A 17,991-nucleotide genomic window follows, 5' to 3' on the forward strand; every position below is an offset into this window, starting at 1 on the left:
GTCTTCAAGACGTAGCAGGCAATAACTTGACTAAATGTTTTGCAACCACATAACATGGTTAACAGTTTTTCACCTCTTAACATCTTCCTCTCCACTCACTTCACTTAGCCAAAGTCATATTTTAGGTTCTGTTTTGCAGCAACCCAATCATAGTCCTAAATTCATTATGACTTGGTTCAACTGCATGTAATGAAAATTCCACAAATAACAGTGACTTAAACAAGATAGTTTATTTTTCTTGCACATAAAAGGTGTCCACAAGGGGAGTATCCAAGGCAACTATGGTAGCTTTATGGTTCAATGAAGTGCACAGTCCCTTGTCTTTAAGTATCATTCTGCACATGGTTTACATTCTCCAGACCATCATATTCTGGTCCAAGATGGCTGCTGGAGCTACAGACATAATACTCATACTCTAAATAACAAGGAAAAAAAGAGGGCAAGGAAAAACCCTCATATTTTTAAGGAGACTTTCCAGAAAAATTATACCCAACACTTTTACTTAACTGTCTTTGGGCATAACCTAGTCATATGACAACACTTAAATGCAAAGGAGGTTGGGAAATGTCAACTGAGTGGCATTGTGTCAACCTGAAAACGTTAGGATTTTTTTACTAAGGACAAAGGGGGAAATCAATTTGATAAGATGTTTCTCGTAGATGTTTAAGAGTTCTTATAGAATAATTAAATGTATTTTGTGTGTCTATATTTGGCATCAAGCACGTTTATCAATGTACTAATAAGAGATTTCTTTCTCTTTGTCTTAAGTTTTTCAGTTGTGTACAATAGAGAAACATGAAAATTCAGACTGTTCTCAGAGATTAAATGAAATATATATGCACACACATATACACACACATACACACAAACATGCATATAATTGACATGGAGCATAATAAATCCTTATCTATGATTTAAAGATTCAAAAAATATCACTACAAGGAATTTGTTGCCATAATTTGCTGTATAAAATAATATTTTATTGTTTAAACAATATTTACCACATTTATAACTAATAGCAAAGGATTATTCCAAAACATATTCATTCCTGAGATGAATTTTTGGTCAAAATTTAAGCTGAACCAAATTTGTAAGTTTGCAAAGAAATCAAGTTACTTTCCCCACACCCATCAACTTCTTGAATTCAGTTAGCACTAGACATAGCATATTACAAGAAAGGCTGTTTGCTTTGCTGTTTACAGCCCAAAAAGTACTGGATATCTCCCAGGAAATTCCAGTCTTAGGAGGATTCCAACAAGCATGAAGAACTGAGTGGTTCAGATTTAAGCACAGATTGGAATCAGAACGTGGACATTATTCCAAGTCCAACGTGTCTGATTTTTGAGATTCAGCATTCATTCATGCAGGTTCCAGCAGTGAGACATTTATGAATAAAACCTGGAGATAAAACAGGATTCAATATGCCAACATATAATCTTCATTACTGACATAATAAAAATTCAAATGTACCACTTTCACATAAGCAAAAAGTGATAAATTTTAATTTTTGTTACTTTTTTCTAAGATAGATGGCAGTTACATATAGATTTTTTTTAATTTATGCTGTCCCATAATATACAAAGATGCTATAAAAATGCTTAAAAACTTGAGTGAAACCAATGTTGTAAGATTACATATATCCACCAGATATGCACTTTCATTCATGAAATTAGTTGTTCTTATGTATGTTTAAAATAGGCTTTTAGTAATCACTCATTTGTTATTTAACACATTTTTCATTGTAATGTACAATAAATGCATTTATTTACTAAAGGTACTTATGGCTCTCAAAGCAAGTAATGCATATTGAACCGTATATTAGTGGATTATTTCTGTGATATAAAGTTCAGTGTTCATCTAAAATAGGTATCTTTCTGTTTTTACTCTATGCGCTTACTCTTCGTAATTTCTTTATCTGGTAAAATATCCTGCACATGGAAGATATTTAATAAATGAGGTTAAGTAATAGGTAGGTCAATGGTAATATTAGAATTACCTTTCTACAAAGAGATGCATTAAGAAGCAATGTAGGTCAGTCCTGCAGAGCCTGACTAACAGGTTCTGACACAGGCAAACAGTGTACTTTGGCTAATCCTCCAGATTGCTTATTACCAACACTTGCAATTTTAACTTATTGGAGTCAATATCAGAAATAAAGATGAGAAAATGGTTCAACCCATATTGCTACACTTCAGTCACTGAGTTGAGAGACAAGACGTTTTAAGATTTCCAGAATTTATAAAACCTGTCTCTACCCAATAATTGGAATAACCTGTTAACAAGTAAAATTTATCACCAACCCAATTTTGTTATCCATTGATGATGTGTGTGAGAAGGGAGATTTAATGGATTTATTGATTTTTTTGATAATTTATATGCATAATTCTAAGGAATCTTTTCTAGCATGAGAAAAATGAACTTGGGACCACTGAGAGTGAGTTCATTAATCTTCCAGTACATAATGTTTTTATCTTTTTCACTAATTTTTAAATTTTTTCCAACCTAGCAGGATACATTTTCCTTGTCTTCAGTATTTAATAGGTATATTTCCAATTTCACTAGTACACTAACAAACAGGAAAAAAAAGAAAGAAAAAAATCATAGATATGTTAGATAAATAGATACATTAAATTTTATGATTTAAGGTAAAAATGTAAATAATTAGCCTGAAAGTAGCAAATACAGAAATGAGGAGAGCAAATTGTCATCCTAGCATTGTCCTTACTTTCTGGGTGACCTTGAATATGGCTGTTACTTTCCTGAGCAATGACTTTCTTGTCTGTAACATAGAATGATCATGCTCATTTCCTCTTTCATGGCATAGTCATAACAATCACATAACACAGTTTATATCAAACACTTTTAAAGCATAAAGGATTATATAGTAAAATGTTAGCCTTGTTAAAAACCAGTTCAAAATATGAAATGCAATCCTCTTTAAAAAGATAAATTAGAACCTTGGGACATCATTATTGACATTTCAAAATGATTATTTGCTTTTTAAACAAATTTACTGCATGATTAGTATGTTCATTTAAGGGAGAGGATAGAAGAGAAGAAAGAGAAATTTAGAAAATTCTCTCAATCTCTGGGAATAAATGATTACTCAATTTCTTGATTTCTGGTATAAAATGTTTAGTAGAAGACTTCCTTTGAATTATTCAAATTATATTAGGAAGTAAGTCTGAATTTACTACCAATATGAATTTCACACCACAGTATTCAACCAAGAGGCATTTGAGCACCCTCTCACTGTGATTATTATATTTCAAGCATTATATAGTTCTAGGCGTCATACTTTGCACTGTCGTCTGTGTGAATGGTGACTCTAGAGTTCAGTTCTATTCAGCCTGCACAGCCGTATGAGGCAGCTTTGAGCAAGGAAACTTGAGTCTGTTTCTATTACATTGGAACTGAGTCAGTGATCCCAATACTTTAAGGAGACATTACCAAGCTTCCCATAATATATCCCATAATATATGTGAAACTACAAATTCTAAACTCTGAATCTAAAAGAACAGAGCATTTTCTATCTTAAGGCTTTCTAACACGTTTATAAATAGAAGCTGCTCATTTAATTATGATAGGGCCCGTCAGGAACATAATTACTACAGAAAACAAAGATTTCAAATGTTTCTTTCACTTATCTACTTCATATGTCTAATAACTGGGTATTTTCTAAATCATAACCTTAATTTTTGGATGCATTTCACATTGCCACCATTCTAAGCCCTCTGTAATACTAAAAGTATGTTTTTATCAGCCATCTACTTTCAATATTTTAAAATGTTGGTAGCTCTGGGGCATGTGGAAATAGGCATGATTACATGTTTTAAAGGTGTCTTGTGTTTATATTCTAAGATCACAGACTACTCAGACTTACCTGTTTTAGTTCCTTTCTTTTAGATGTTTAACTCCTTTGCGATAATTTGATGCTGGCTAGAATGAAAAGACAAACATTCCCTTCAAATAGTATGCCATTGCCTAATAATTTTGCAAACTCCAATGAAACCCAAACCACATTCAGAATTTAGATTTTCCTACTGGCTTATGTAATTTTTATTCATATGGAATAGCATCAGGTTCCATCTTTTATTCTCCTTCAGAATATCATTAACAAAGAAAACTTTGAATGTTAGCTGGTGGGATACATTGACACTGTTTACATAGCACTGTTTCCTACTCAGACCTGCACACAAACGTTCGCACACATTTTCATGCACGCACACTCCTGGGGAGGTCAATGAATATTACAATTCTTCTGGAAATAATCCTTAAGAATGAATGAGCAAAAGACACAGTTTTCAACCCTATTTTCTCTTCTTTTTCTTTTTCTTCCCTCTGTTCTCTCTCTCTCTCTCTCTCTTTCTTTCTCTTTATTTTTTTCTTCCTGGAGAGGTTTCTGAAGTTCAACAGTGATTTCTTTAATTAAGAGGAAAAAAAAAACCACACATACACACACTAGAGAACAAGAAGGAATAGTAAACAGTTCCCTCCACTGCTAGAGGGGTTAGTTACAAAATAAACATTTCATAGACTGGACCACATCTCCTATAATGAGACAGCTCTGGCTAGTGAGACTGCAACTAAAGTCCCCCTGTTAAGGGCATTCACTCGAAAAATTAAGCGACCCACTTGTGTTGACTGAAAACATCCTTGCCGAGGGTTTTCGCAATCACCTAGAGCAGTTTTTGACAATCTGCCTTGTGCTTTAACACTGCCTTTCCTGAAGGCTCTCTCTGCTGTGTTTTGTTTTAATGGTTCATTCTCCTCACTGGTGATTCAAAGTCTAAGCTCTCTCTGTTAAGCCTCTGTATAAAATAAAACTCCTTAAGTCAGAGAAAAGGAAAAGTAAGAAGGGCATTCAGTTTGATGTTTTAGTAGGACATACAGATGCAGGAAATTAGTATTCAATTTTTTTCCTTCTCCAAACCAAAACACACTGACCAAAGAAGATTGTTCACATTTGCAAAATTTGCCTTGAGCCCCTCAAAGGAAAGATGCTATATAAAATCTAAAAATAAGCCATGAAAAAAATGCCTCAGAATAAAAAAACAAAAGAGCATTCTAGCAATAACCTCAGAAATGTCAGCATCCGTCCAAGAAATGCAGCAGGAAGTCATACTAGGATATTATTTGCAATCCAGTGGCATGTCACATATCAAAATATATCATGATCTATCAAAATTAGGTCACTGTCTCTAAAGTACTAAATACATCCAAATCATTAATGAACATGACCTTATATTCCTGTTTAAGCAATGAGAAGATGGAAGTAAAGAATTAACCTGGACAAAGTCATTGGAAAAACAACTGAATTTTAGCTCACTATTTTCAAGCAAGAAAAACTCAACAGGGGTCATACTTCATAACAATACGGATGAAATGAGACAAAAAATCTAAACCACCCATTTATTTGCCTTTCAAGCTACAATTAAGAGCTATTAATTTATGAAGGTGTTTGTTCACTTGTCAACCAGCACAGCACTGCATACTGAAACCTGTAATTCACTTCCAAGTCTCTTCTATCATCTAGAGCTATTTCTTTGACCCACTCACAAAAGGCATGTTTCTAGTATATTAAATAATTGATTTCTGCTCTCTATTGTATCCACTGTATTCAGAATTAAAGAAAAATACACACAAATAAATTTGTTTCTACAAAAGGTAAAAACATGTACATGTAAGAACAAATCGTTAGCTAAACACTTTGGGGAGTACCTTGGAAAGCCAGAGACATAGATCACCTTAATTTACTCCAGGCAAGGCTGGGTCTTCACTGTTACTCATTGATGTCTACTCACCTTTGCTTCTTTACTCTCTTCAGCTTTAATAGCTCCCTTCTTCATCTCAACTATTCAAACCCAGTCTAGATTTCACAACCCTGCAAGAATAGCATTTTTTCTTCAGACTCTTCTATGAAAAATGTTAGCTTTAAATTGTCCCCCTTCTCTGAATCCTTCTTGTAGCTAGATTTCATATAACCCTATTAAAGACTTGGTTATTTTGCTTTAATGTATGTTAGCTTTGTCATTCATTAATTCATTCCACAAATATTTATGGAATGCCTACTACGTGCCAGGTGTAACTCTAGCTGCTGGGTATACAGCAATAAACACAATAGACAAAAATTTGTGTTCTAATTTGTGTTTACATTTTATTGGAATTTGTAGCCAATATACACTATAAATAAGTTATAGTATCAGGTAGTGATAATGCTAAGAAGAAAAGCTAAAGCACAGAAGGGTGATTAGAAATCTCATAATGGAGACATATGTGTGGAGAGATGCGTATGTTTGAATAGAGTTCTTATTTATCTCATTTTGCTGAAAGTTTCCTTATAAAACTGGCATAAGAAAAAGCTTTTGCAAACCACTGATATATGGTTCTTAACACAGTAATGGACATAATACAAGTATCAATAAATACTCAGTAATTAATTCTTTTAGCTCTCTGCTACTGCTTTGGCCTATAATTATAAGTAAGCTATTTTTACGTTTGACTGTTATTCTCTGATGAAGACGAAAGCAAAGGATCTTAACTCTGCTTCTGCTTAAAAAACAATGAAGTGTTTTGGAGTCTGAAGTCTTGCATTCTGAATTCACCTTTATTATTTATTAACTGTGTGACCTTGGTCAAATCCATTTTTCTCAGCATCTCTTTTGTCATTCGTAAAACAGTAATAACTATATTTGCTTCACAGAATAAGGACCAATGAGGTCAGGCATGTGACAGTATTTGTAAGCTATTCTATGTTATACAAGTGATGGTTATTTATATTATCAATGAGAAGTTGGTAGAAAAAAAATTTCCCGAAAGTCCAGTTAGGAGACATGCATGTAAAGGAATGTGGGGCTGTGGAGAGCTCAGTTAGGACACTAGAGCTTTAGGAATACACTCATCACATTTTACAAGGCAATATTTTAAAACGTGCCCAAGGGCTTCAACCAATAAAAAACTAAAGTTGCTACTTGCTAGAAGAAATAAACCTCCATAAGCTATATAGTATCTGTTCCTTCTAGTTTACTCTTAAATGGAGAAAAGCAATTACATACACACAGAAATACCTAGTCAATCAGCCCTGAAGTAGTTACCAGGAACTTGAGAGGAGCGACATACTTTTGTTTCAATAACTAACTGAACACGTGCTTCACTCAGGTCTGCTCCTAGATACTTTTATGGCTTATAGTTAACTCTGCTGGGTAAAGGTCTTGCTTCTTCCCTGACCTTGGATCTTGATGCCGTTGCAAAACTGCTGCACCAATTCCTACTTCATTCTCAAATCAGCCTTAACCACACTTTCTGTTCTACCCAGCATTTGAGAAAGAGTGTGTCCCCAGAAGCTGTGGGAAAAGATCCAGAATGCCTGTTACCATTAACAAGTTGTTAATGGTCTTAACAACTTATATTCTCTTGTATTCAGAACCAAAACTCTTTGTTTTATGTTTAATGAAGAATATAAAAATGCAAAGATGGCCACAGGACATCAAAAAAGTATACTTGAATCCTTCATCCATTTCTGAAAAAGAAAAAGAAAAAAACAGTGTTGAATTGTTTGGATTCCATTCAGAAGCATACAGAGAAATAAAAAGTTGAAACTAAGTTTTCGGATTAAAGAGTCTTTAAAGCGTACAATAAAAAAAAAAAACTTGTGTTTGCAATAAGGTCCAAAGGAAGGATCTATGTCTTTTCTCATGGCATTAGGGAAACAGACTCTCACTAGAGCACAATCCACGCAGACCAGCTGTGGAGTCAGAGGGACATCACCATCACAAATCCTTTTCATATTCTCAGTGATAACTACTCTGAATTAGACTTTTTTTTCCATGGCGGTCTCTTTTCAAGCCAAAATCCTTCTTCAGTGGACCACTGGAATGGTGAGTGTTCAGTGAACCGCACAATTGCCACAGAGATAAGGATTCCAGATGTTGGGAATCAGAGGTTAAACTAGGTTTTGTTTGCATTACTAACAGACACCTTTCTACTTAACTCAGAAAGACTCATGGGCCTACAGGAAGTGACACACAACCTCAGAGGTGTTTACTGTCCATAGTCTGTAACAGCGTCTCACCCCATGCACAGTGGTAACTGCAGAGACGTTCTCGGACATATGTTCCCAGCCCTAAGTAATCTCCATAAACTTAACCATAAATCTAACTACAGCTAAACGTGAGAGTTTCTGTTTTGTTATTATATATCTTAATCCTCCGTGTGGAACATCACTCATTCTACAAGAAAAAGGAGAAGAAAGGCTCTGAACAATAAAATCAGCAATATGTCTCCCCAAATCATGAAACAGTTAAGAATGAGCCCCACTGAAAATACAACCAGAATGTGAAACAAAGCCCCTCTCAAGACCATCATAAAACTGTGGGCTGGTCAAGCTGCCTTTGTTTAGCAGTCAGGTCTTTGGAAGTGAAAAAGCTGTAAATGCATAGGAAAGTTTTATCCTTGGGTGTGACTGTTAGTAGCTTGCAAACAAGGAAGGAGAGGAGATGATAAAAATATATATCACCCTTTTTTGATACCACTATCTAAAAGTGTTTTTTTTTGTCTCTCTCTCTGTAAAACCGTATAGATCGATGCCAAGCCCATAATCAACTTTTCTTATCCAGTGTTTGAATATGAAATCATTATAGTAATAGAAACTTAAAATACTCAACCAACTTTGACTTATATAAAAACTGATTAAGTCTGAAGAACATAGAAACAAATTTATTGACCAAATCTGATAAAATTGAAATTAAAATAATTGATTTTATCTTTAAGTCTAGCCTTGGTGTATGTGGATATAAGCTGAACCAAATTAAGACAGAAAAGGAATTCCAGATAAAAGTGGAGGAATGAACACATACCATTTACCTCGTTTTTCTTCCAAAATTGGCAGTAAAAGTATTTTAAAAGAAGGAACAAAAGCATGTTTAAGAGACTAATGAAAAAGGGAGAGGAGATAACAGGATTTTTTTTTAAATAAGAAAATCAGGAAGCAGAAGGATGAGTAGTGAATGACACAATAGAAATCCCAGCCTATTCTAAGAAAACCTTAAAATTGAGCCAAATCACACTAGGATTCTGGGGACCCTTGAAACATAAATCATCAAGTACTTATGGAAGTAGAGTATACAGCTAAGAGTCTATAGGTATTAGTTAAAATTCTGTTTAAGAAATAGAGACCTACATCTGACGCGCTCAGAGATAGCCCCTTCCCCATCCTTGACAGACTAAAATTTTACTTTCTAACAATACAGAATAACAAAAACCCTGGATGCAAGAAAACCAGGCCCAGATAAGAGCTGTGATTCATTTCTTTAAAAAGGAAAGTTACATGGTCTGTATTCTGAATATTATTCCAGTCTGCTTGTTTGGCAAAGTTCTGGAAAGAACGCTATCAGGCTTATGCCTGCAAGAAGAAGATGGGAGAATTACTAGGGGAGAAAAGCTCTATAAATTCTACCATTTGGGGACCTCCCCCAGTAGACCTCCCCCTAGTCTACCATTTGGGGACCTCCCTCCCAACCCTGTAATTGTACTGGGAAGTCTAGCATTTAACAAGTTCCATCCATAAGTGCAGAGCGTCCAGTTAGCTTCTTAGTGTGTCATTAACAAATATGCACAGCAAGCGAAATATTCAAAGACATTTTATGAATGAGACAAAAATAAAGATAATTTAAAAACTTGGAAGACACAAAGGAAAAGAAGAGAGAAATAGATTTACAAAATATATTATCATATTTATAATTAAAAAATACATTAATGCAGTAAGACAATGCTTTTAAAAATCTAAGAACAAAAAGAGCTATTCAAAAATTTAAAATATAAAAATATAAAAATTCAGTAGAGGATTAGAAGATAACTTTGATGAGGCTCCGTAAAATAGAAGAGAAAGAGAGAGATGGAGGACAGGAAATAAATTAATAATAATAATAGAGAATCAGCCAAATAGGTCCAACATCTGGATAATAGAAGTTTTTGAAGAGAAATTGAAGTGAAAAATTACCCAAGAAGTTATTCAAGTAGATTTTTCAAGAATGAAAAGCATGGATTTATAGATTAAAAGGTCCCATCAATGCCCAGCACAATGAATAAAAAAAAGAACTACATCAAGGTAAGCTGTGACATTTTGGATCACCAGGGATATAGTAACAATTCTAAAAAGGTCCATATTTTTAAAAAGTGTTCCATTTTAAATGAACAACAAAACAAATTTGGCAGGAAGAGAATCAGAAAATAGAGTAGCATCAGTTTTCTCAAATGCACTCTTGGAAGGTAAAAATGTCTTTAAAATTTTGAATAAAAATTCTTTTCAATCTAGGATTCTATACCCAGCAAACTATCAAACATGTGTGAAAGTAAAAAGATGTTTTAAGACATGCAAAGTCTCAAAAAATGTAACTCCTGTGTGTCTTTTCTTAGTGAACTAATAGAAAGGTATAGCAATCAGATGTGTGTGTGAGCTAAGATAAGGAGCATTTGGGATTCAGAAAACAAGAGACCAACCAAAAAAGACCAGAGGCATTCTCTTCAAAAGGATGAAGGGACATTATGGAATAATAATTGAGGTATAGACAGCAAGAAACTGGGTCCAGGTTAAAGCAACAGGATGGAAGATTCCAGAAGGATGTCTCCTAGGGGATGGGGAAGTGGGAGGGGGGCGGATGAAATCTCACCTGATGCTTTGAATGAACTCTGGCAAAGAATTTTGGAAGAAATCAGTGGTAAGTTCACAGAAAATTAAACTTATTAATTTCAGGTTAACAAAAAGCTGAATGAACAAGAAATGTAGTCATAGTACACTGTATAGTTAACCTATGGATGGTGGTTAACATAGCCATGACAATGTAAGTAATGAGTATTAGTTTAACCTAACTATTGATTGTATCCGGTGAATGGGGAAAACAGTGGAAGGAAGATGGTACTACGTAAGTGTAAGAGAAATCAAACCTGCATTGTTCAGAATGGGGAATTAAGATCTAAAACAGAAAAATCAAGAAATAGTGTCACAAGCATACCATTTAGAAATACAGAGGTAACTAGAAGAAACTACTGAGATCGTAGAAGGTGGCAGTTTTGAAGAAGTAGAAACTGAATGTAGACAAGAGTGAGACAAGGAACTTGTTTCTTGTTTAGCCTTATAGGACCAGTTGATATGAAACATTATGTGTGTACAGTTGATAAAAATAACTTTTAGGCCAGGCGCAGTGGCTCACGCCTGTAATCCCAGGACTTTGCGAGGCCGAGGCGGGTGAATCACAAGGTCAAGAGATCGAGACCATCCTGGCTAACATGGTGAAACCCCATCTACTAAAAATACAAAAATTAGCTGGGCTTGGTGGTGCGTGTCTGTAGTCCCAGCTACTTGGGACCCTGAGGCAGGAGAATCACTTGAATCCTGGAGACGGAGGTTGCAGTGAGCCGAGATCGCGCTGCTACACTCCAGCCTGGTGACAGAGCAAGACTCTGTCACAAAACAAAACAAACAATAACAACAACAAAATAACTTTTAACTTTAATTTTAAAAAGAGAATAGCTAGAGAACTAGTGCTATGAAACGGTTTGGTACATCCAGCTACTAACCAACTGGGGAGATTTATACAATAAACTGTTGCTCAGTTGAATTTTTACAGAGAAGTAGTTTACCAACAAGAAATAATTAAAATGGACATTTCTGGCAGACAGTACAGCCCATACAAATATATAGAGACAGGACAGGGGAGGACATACTCAGGAACCTACAGGTAATATGAAACGGTCACAGCAGGGGAGCACAGATGGTGATAGTGGTCTGAGTTGAAGTAGGTGAGGAATGTGTCCAAATGGACACTGGAATCTTGAAATCTGCACTAAGGAGTTTGAACTTTTTCCTGTAGATAGTCGGGAGCTCTCTGCAGATTTAAGCCAGAGAAATAACAACAGATTTCCATTTGGAAAAGTATATCTGACAGTTTTATGGAGAGTCAATACAGAGGCCTGAGACAGAAGGCAAAGAGTCGATTCAGGGGACTATTACTAAAGTCTAAGCAGAAACAAACAAGTCACTAAACCAAGGCATAGTAAAAGGGATGTAGAAGCATAAGGATGTGGTAGCTACCAGTGTAGGAAACTGGCGCTAAGAAGAGAGATGCAGAAAATCTTCCCAGTTACCCGGAGACACATACCATTACCCCGTTTAAGGGAAAACCATGCTGACTTGTCAAGTAACTTGAGAAGAGAACATAACTAGTAAATGATAAAATCGGAATTAAACCTAGGTTCCCATGAATACAAATCTTGTTTTTTAGCTGGATTACATGGAGACAAACCTTTACTTCATACATAAAATGGGAATGATAATAGGATGTAACTCATGTGATCACTGGGAGGAGAAAATGCGAATGCCCATAAATTTGTTTTTTAACCTAAAAAGAGTTACACAATATTGATAGTTAAAATAACTTTGCCCTAAGTCCAGCTGTTTCCAAACTTCTATATTCATCATTTCTACTCCCTTCTGTACACTTACACTAAGATGTGACAAATATTTGATTTTTACATGTACTATAATTTCATGCAGTTGTACATCCGTGATGTAATCCTGTCTTTTTGAAAAATTGCCCATTTGTTCCAACTGAATCTAAGTGCTCTGAAAACCAGGTGGGAACTTTAGACTCTTCACATAGAATATACGTAATGTTTTCTATCTGCTTAAATATATACTGACCCTTTGAATTAAAGTCCTTTTCCAATCCCTCCGAATTTCTGTGCAGTATTAAAATACACCTTTCTTTCCCCACCCACAGGGAGGGCAGACTGAAACACAAAGACGGGGGTTATTTTTTGGTAATAATCATTTGCACTTGTGGGTCAGGTTAATAACAGTCAAGCACACAAAATCTGTCGGAAACAATAACACAAAGGTCTTATCTTTGATATGCTCAGAGGTCTCCAAGTTTTCTATTATTTCTGTTTCAGTGTGACACACATTGTCTGAAGGGAGGAGAAGGAGGGGCTCTGCTGGCAGCTCTATTATCTATGCCTCGTTGTTAGCCTGGGGAGAAGATATCATTTACTCTGCCACCTTTGTGTCTCCTGGAAAATCAGATAACCTACTTAATGCTTTCTAACCAGTTGAGCAATCTGGACCCTACATAGATGCTGTAACTCCTTGGCACTGATGTCTCGGGCTAAATTGCTCAGTCCCTGGACTCTATACTATTTCACAAAAATACTGAAGAAAATAGCCTGGTGAAATAAGGTTTGCTATTTTGTATGGGGGTTGCTATGTTGGTGTTTCTAGGACTTCGTCAGTCTCTCTCTATTTAGGATCATTTGCCTTAATTTTCCTCCATGATTGCACTAGGTTTATTGCTCCAGTAAATTTCTGCAGGGGAAGGGAGGGCGGGGAGGTACCTGAATACCCAAGGGATTGCCAGCCCGCCTGATATCACCTGACTGCTCAGACCTTCTATCACAACAAACGCATTCCTGAGGATTCAGTTGCATTGCTGGTGCTAATCCCAGGCTAGAGACATCAGAGGAAACTAAAAGCGAATGTGCATTTTCTATAACTGCAAGGGTAAGGAGCAAAGACAGAAGTGGGAAGAGGGTAGAGCCACAGCTCAACCAGAAACATTCTTAGGGGAAATAAATGAAAAGCCACACTGTACTTACACCTCTGCCGGAAACAGTCAAATCCAAGGACATGTCATCAAGCTAAACAGTCGTATTATTACAAACAAAATTGCATTCTTCACTGGTTTTTTGTTGTTATCCTGACTGTATTATTATGCTTAATTATTCATTCTCAATTTTCTCCATTATTGCTGTTATTGATGATACTGTGTTTTTAAAAACCCTGTAATAAAGCCACTTCCCTTAATCAGTCACTGTTTATTTTCTGTACTTCTGTCTCCATGGTGCAAGGGACATAATTGCTTTTCATTTTCCGCAGGCAGCAAGGGTGGAGAGAGAGGGAAGGTATTGGAAAAGGAAGGCTCTCCCCAAGTGCCTTGCACAGGGTACATGGCAAAGCTACTCTCATGGGCATTATGCTTTCATCTGACTTTCTCAGCACATTTAAAGTCTGGCATGTGTTCCAGGAAGAGGAACTTAACCCGCAGGAGAAGTTAACTTGGTAGGTTACAAGTCCTAGAAAGCCTGTGCCCAATAGTGAGCCACAAAGCCTAAAAGATAAAGTTATTAAATATATATCACTGCCTTGGAAAAGTTTCTGGCCTTCAATTCCTATCTAAACTTAGTTAGCTTGTTATCCCAGGAAAAAAATGTATCTTATAATAACTACCTGGGCAATCTACTGAAAATGTAAATACTACAGCAATCATGTGATTCAAAGTACTCATCCTACAGATGGAAATACTGAGGCTGACAAGAGGTCGAATGACCTCTTGCAAGGTCACACAGCAAATTAGGTGTGGACCCAGGAAAACAAACCGAGGCTGCAGGATCCCGGTCAGGTTCTCTCTCTTCCTTAAACCACAGTCTTCCTCGATACGATTCTCCAGAACTGACAGTGACGAAAAATAACTCACCAGATGACTTACAAACGGTCAGTAAAGCCTATGCTTGCCAATGACCAAAAAAAAAAAAAAAAACACTTTAGTTGAATTGACATTTCTCCCCCCAAAAATCTGATCATCGAATAGAATGTCTGTATAGTGTTATAATTTACTGCTGCATACTACTGTATACTGTTATAATTTATACACCTCATATTAGCTGTGGTAACTCAGAAATTTATATTATTCTGATTCACATTCTACCACATACTAAAAGCCGACTATGTGTGAGATATTGCATTAGATACTGTGGGGACAAAGGCAGCCCCCTCTTTGGAGTTCAAAATCAATGAGGCTGGGTTTCATCTCCTCTGGGCACCTCTTTAAAACTTCTAGGTAAGTTCCATCTGCTTCTCAGGCAGTCTCACCCCACCCATTGCAGGAATTCAACCCTGTCTCAATTCATTTTTCTCTCTGTGTGAGTCCCTCATTCCATCTGAAATCCCATCCCAAGTCTGCAGCAGGATAAATGGTGGGCAGGCATCTGAGATAAGGCAATTACTGCCTCTGAATCTGTAGTACAGAGTTGCTGTATAGAGTAGTTGAGTTGTATTTTTCAGAATGTATGCTGAAGGCAAGCCTGTCTGTTTCTTATTTGTCTCCTGTTACATGAAAGTCATCTCTTGAGGACAACCATAGGGAAGAAGGGTAAGAGAAGAATGGGAACAGAACCATGAAACCAACTTAGATGATAAGAATCCTTCTGTTCAATTAGCAGTAAATTTAGTGTTCTATTATTGTGGAGTAGATGCCGTAGATGGAATTAGCAGGCCCAATTCTTCACCCTTACATGTGTCCCATTCTTCCGCCATGTAGCTTTGCAGTTCTTCCCAAAAGGAGGTAAGCAATTGCCTGCACTTTGACTTTGGGTTCCTCCCTGTAACTCGATTGGCCCACAGAAATAGGTAACAGTAACAGTGAGCCAATTTCAAGCTTCTGTCATAAGATCTCTTGCGTTTCTGCTAGTTTTCTTGTGTGGATGTCATGGCCATGAGGAGAGCTTTCCCTGAGTAACTGCAGCCCACTCAGCCTGGGCTCTAAGATGAACACATGTGAAGCCAACCAGAGGCCAACACACAGCAAGGAACCACGCTCAGCTAGATTTACAGCTTGAAGAACAGCCCCTGGCGGAGCTCAGCCAACACGCAGCCAACCTACTGCTGCATGAGAAAGAAATGTTACTGGGGATTTGGTGGCTGTTAATGCAGCCATAGCTAAATGATAAATAAGAGTTTTTTTAAAAATATTTTACAGAAGTTTTAATTATATGCATAGATGTTTTTCTAATACTCTATCAACATAATTTTATAGAAATATAAAAATATGAAAAGTCACTCATAATTCCATCAGCCAGAAATAGTTACTATTTTGATAACCATCATATATGTACTTTTTTAAAAAACGAATTTTCTCTCATCAGAACAATCTGATGAATTGGATTGGGCCACATGGGAAGGCAGAGGCACCAGGCTTTGGAGGTTTGCACAGAGCAGCTAACCTCTCTGCCAAGACTTTAGCTGGAAAGTTGGACATAGGAATCCTTGTAAACCTGTGCGCTTTGGAGCCTTGGGGGCCCACACAGTGATTGTAAAGAGTGTTTAAACCCATATATGTATTTATTTGCTCCTTCAGTGAATGTCACAAATGTTGCTAACATTAAAAGTGGTCCTTATGTTGGAAGTTTTAGGAAGCAGTTAACTAGAAAAGCTTTTTTTTTTTCCTTCAACTTTTAAGTTACAGGGTACATGTGCAGGATGCGCATGTTTTTTACATAGGTAAACGTGTGCCATGGTGGTTTGCTGCACAGATCAATCCATCACCTAGGCAATGAGCCCAGCATCCATTAGATATTCTTCTTGATGCTCTCTCTCCCTCAGTCCCCAACAGGCCCCAGTGTGTGTTGTTCCCTGCAATGTGTCCATCATCTGGATGGATGTTCTCATCATCCAGTTCCCACTTATAAGTGAGAACATTTGGTGTTTGGTTTTCCTGTTTCTGCATTTGTTTGCTGAAAATAACAGCTTCCAGCACCATCCATGTCCCTGCAAAGGACATGATCTCATTCCTTTTTATGTTGCATAGTATCCCATGGTGTATATGTATCACATTTTCTTTATCCAGTCTATCATTGATGGGCATTTGGGTTGATTCCACATCTTTTCTATTATGAATAGTGCTGTAATGAACATACCCATGCATATGTCTTTATAATAGAATGATTTATATCCCTTTGGGTATATACCCAGTAACAAGATTGCTGGGTTAAATGGTATTTCTGCCCCTAGATGTTTGAGGAATCTCTACATTGTCTTTCAAAATAGTTGACCTAATTGAACACTCCCATCAACAGTGTAAAAGTGTTCCTTTTTCTCTATAGCCTTGCCAGCATCTGTTGTTTCTGGACTTGTTAATAATTGCCATTTTGACTGGCGTGAGATGGTATCTTATTTATGGTTTTGGTTTACATTTATCTAATGATCAGTGATGTTGGGCTTTTTTTTCATGTTTGTTGGCGACATGAATGTCTTCTTTTGAGAAGTATCTGTTCATGTCCTTTGCTCACTTCTTAATGAAGTTGTTCGTTTTTTTTCTTGTAAATTTGTTTAAATCCTTTGTAGTCTCTGGATATTAGACCCTTGTCAGATGGATAGATTGCAAAAATTTTCTCTCATTCTATAGGTTGCCTGTTCACTCTGATGATAGTTTATTTTTCTACACAGAAGATCTTTAGTTTAATTAGATCCCATTTGTCAATTTTTGCTTTTGTTGCAATTTTTTTGGCATTTTCATCATGAAATCTTTGCCTATGCCTATGTCCTGAATGGTATTGCCTAGATTTTCTTCTAGGGTTTTTATAGTTTGGGGTTTTACATTTAAGTCTTTAAACCATGTTGAATTACTTTTTGCACATCATGCAAGGAAGGGCTCCAGTTTCAATTTTCTGCATATAGCTAGCCAGTTCTCTGAGCAGCATTTATTAAATAATGAATCATTTCCCCATTGCTTGTTTTTGTCAGGTTGTTGAAGGTCAGATGGTTGTAGGTGTGTGGTCTTATTTCTGAGTTATCTATTTTGCTCCATTGGCCTATGTGTCTGTTCTTGTACCCCAGTAGCATGCTGTTTTATTACTGTAGCTTTGTAGTATAGTTTGAAGTCAGGTAGCATGATGCATCTGGCTGTTCTTTTTGCTTAGGATTGTCTTGGCTATTCGGGCTTAAGAAGAGTTTTGCTGTTGTTTATCTTTTTCTCTTTTGCTTTTTGATCTGGAAGATCAAGGACGGCACTACTTTATCACTTAATGGTTGTTTTCTTATTAACATAAAAGGCTATCAGATGTCCATCTTAGTAATGACTCTTTTTTTTTTTTTTGAGATGGAGTCTCGCTCTGTTGCCCAAGCTGCAGTGCAGTGGCGCGATCTCGGCTCACTGCAAGCTCGGC

The 17,991-nt window shown here is 36.5% G+C and overlaps 1 long non-coding RNA gene across 2 annotated transcripts in view; it reads right to left on the reverse strand.

Moving 5' to 3' along the window:
* Window positions 1–215: 215 nt before the first annotated feature.
* LOC105531255 overlaps window positions 216–17,991 on the reverse strand; it is a 105,252-nt gene continuing 87,476 nt past the window's right edge. The window contains exons 1-3 of one of the 2 annotated variants that reach the window (XR_001004769.1): window positions 5,748–5,780; window positions 3,884–3,939; window positions 964–1,398 (exon numbers count right to left, since the gene is read on the reverse strand). This is a non-coding gene — a long non-coding RNA (uncharacterized LOC105531255). Of the gene's footprint in view, window positions 1,399–3,883; window positions 3,940–5,747; window positions 5,781–17,991 lie in introns of those variants that run through there. The other variant, XR_001004768.1, reaches the window with a different exon arrangement.

The sequence above is a fragment of the Mandrillus leucophaeus genome, unplaced genomic scaffold (genome assembly GCF_000951045.1).
Source record: "Mandrillus leucophaeus isolate KB7577 unplaced genomic scaffold, Mleu.le_1.0 Scaffold876, whole genome shotgun sequence".
Lineage (NCBI taxonomy): Eukaryota > Metazoa > Chordata > Mammalia > Primates > Cercopithecidae > Mandrillus > Mandrillus leucophaeus.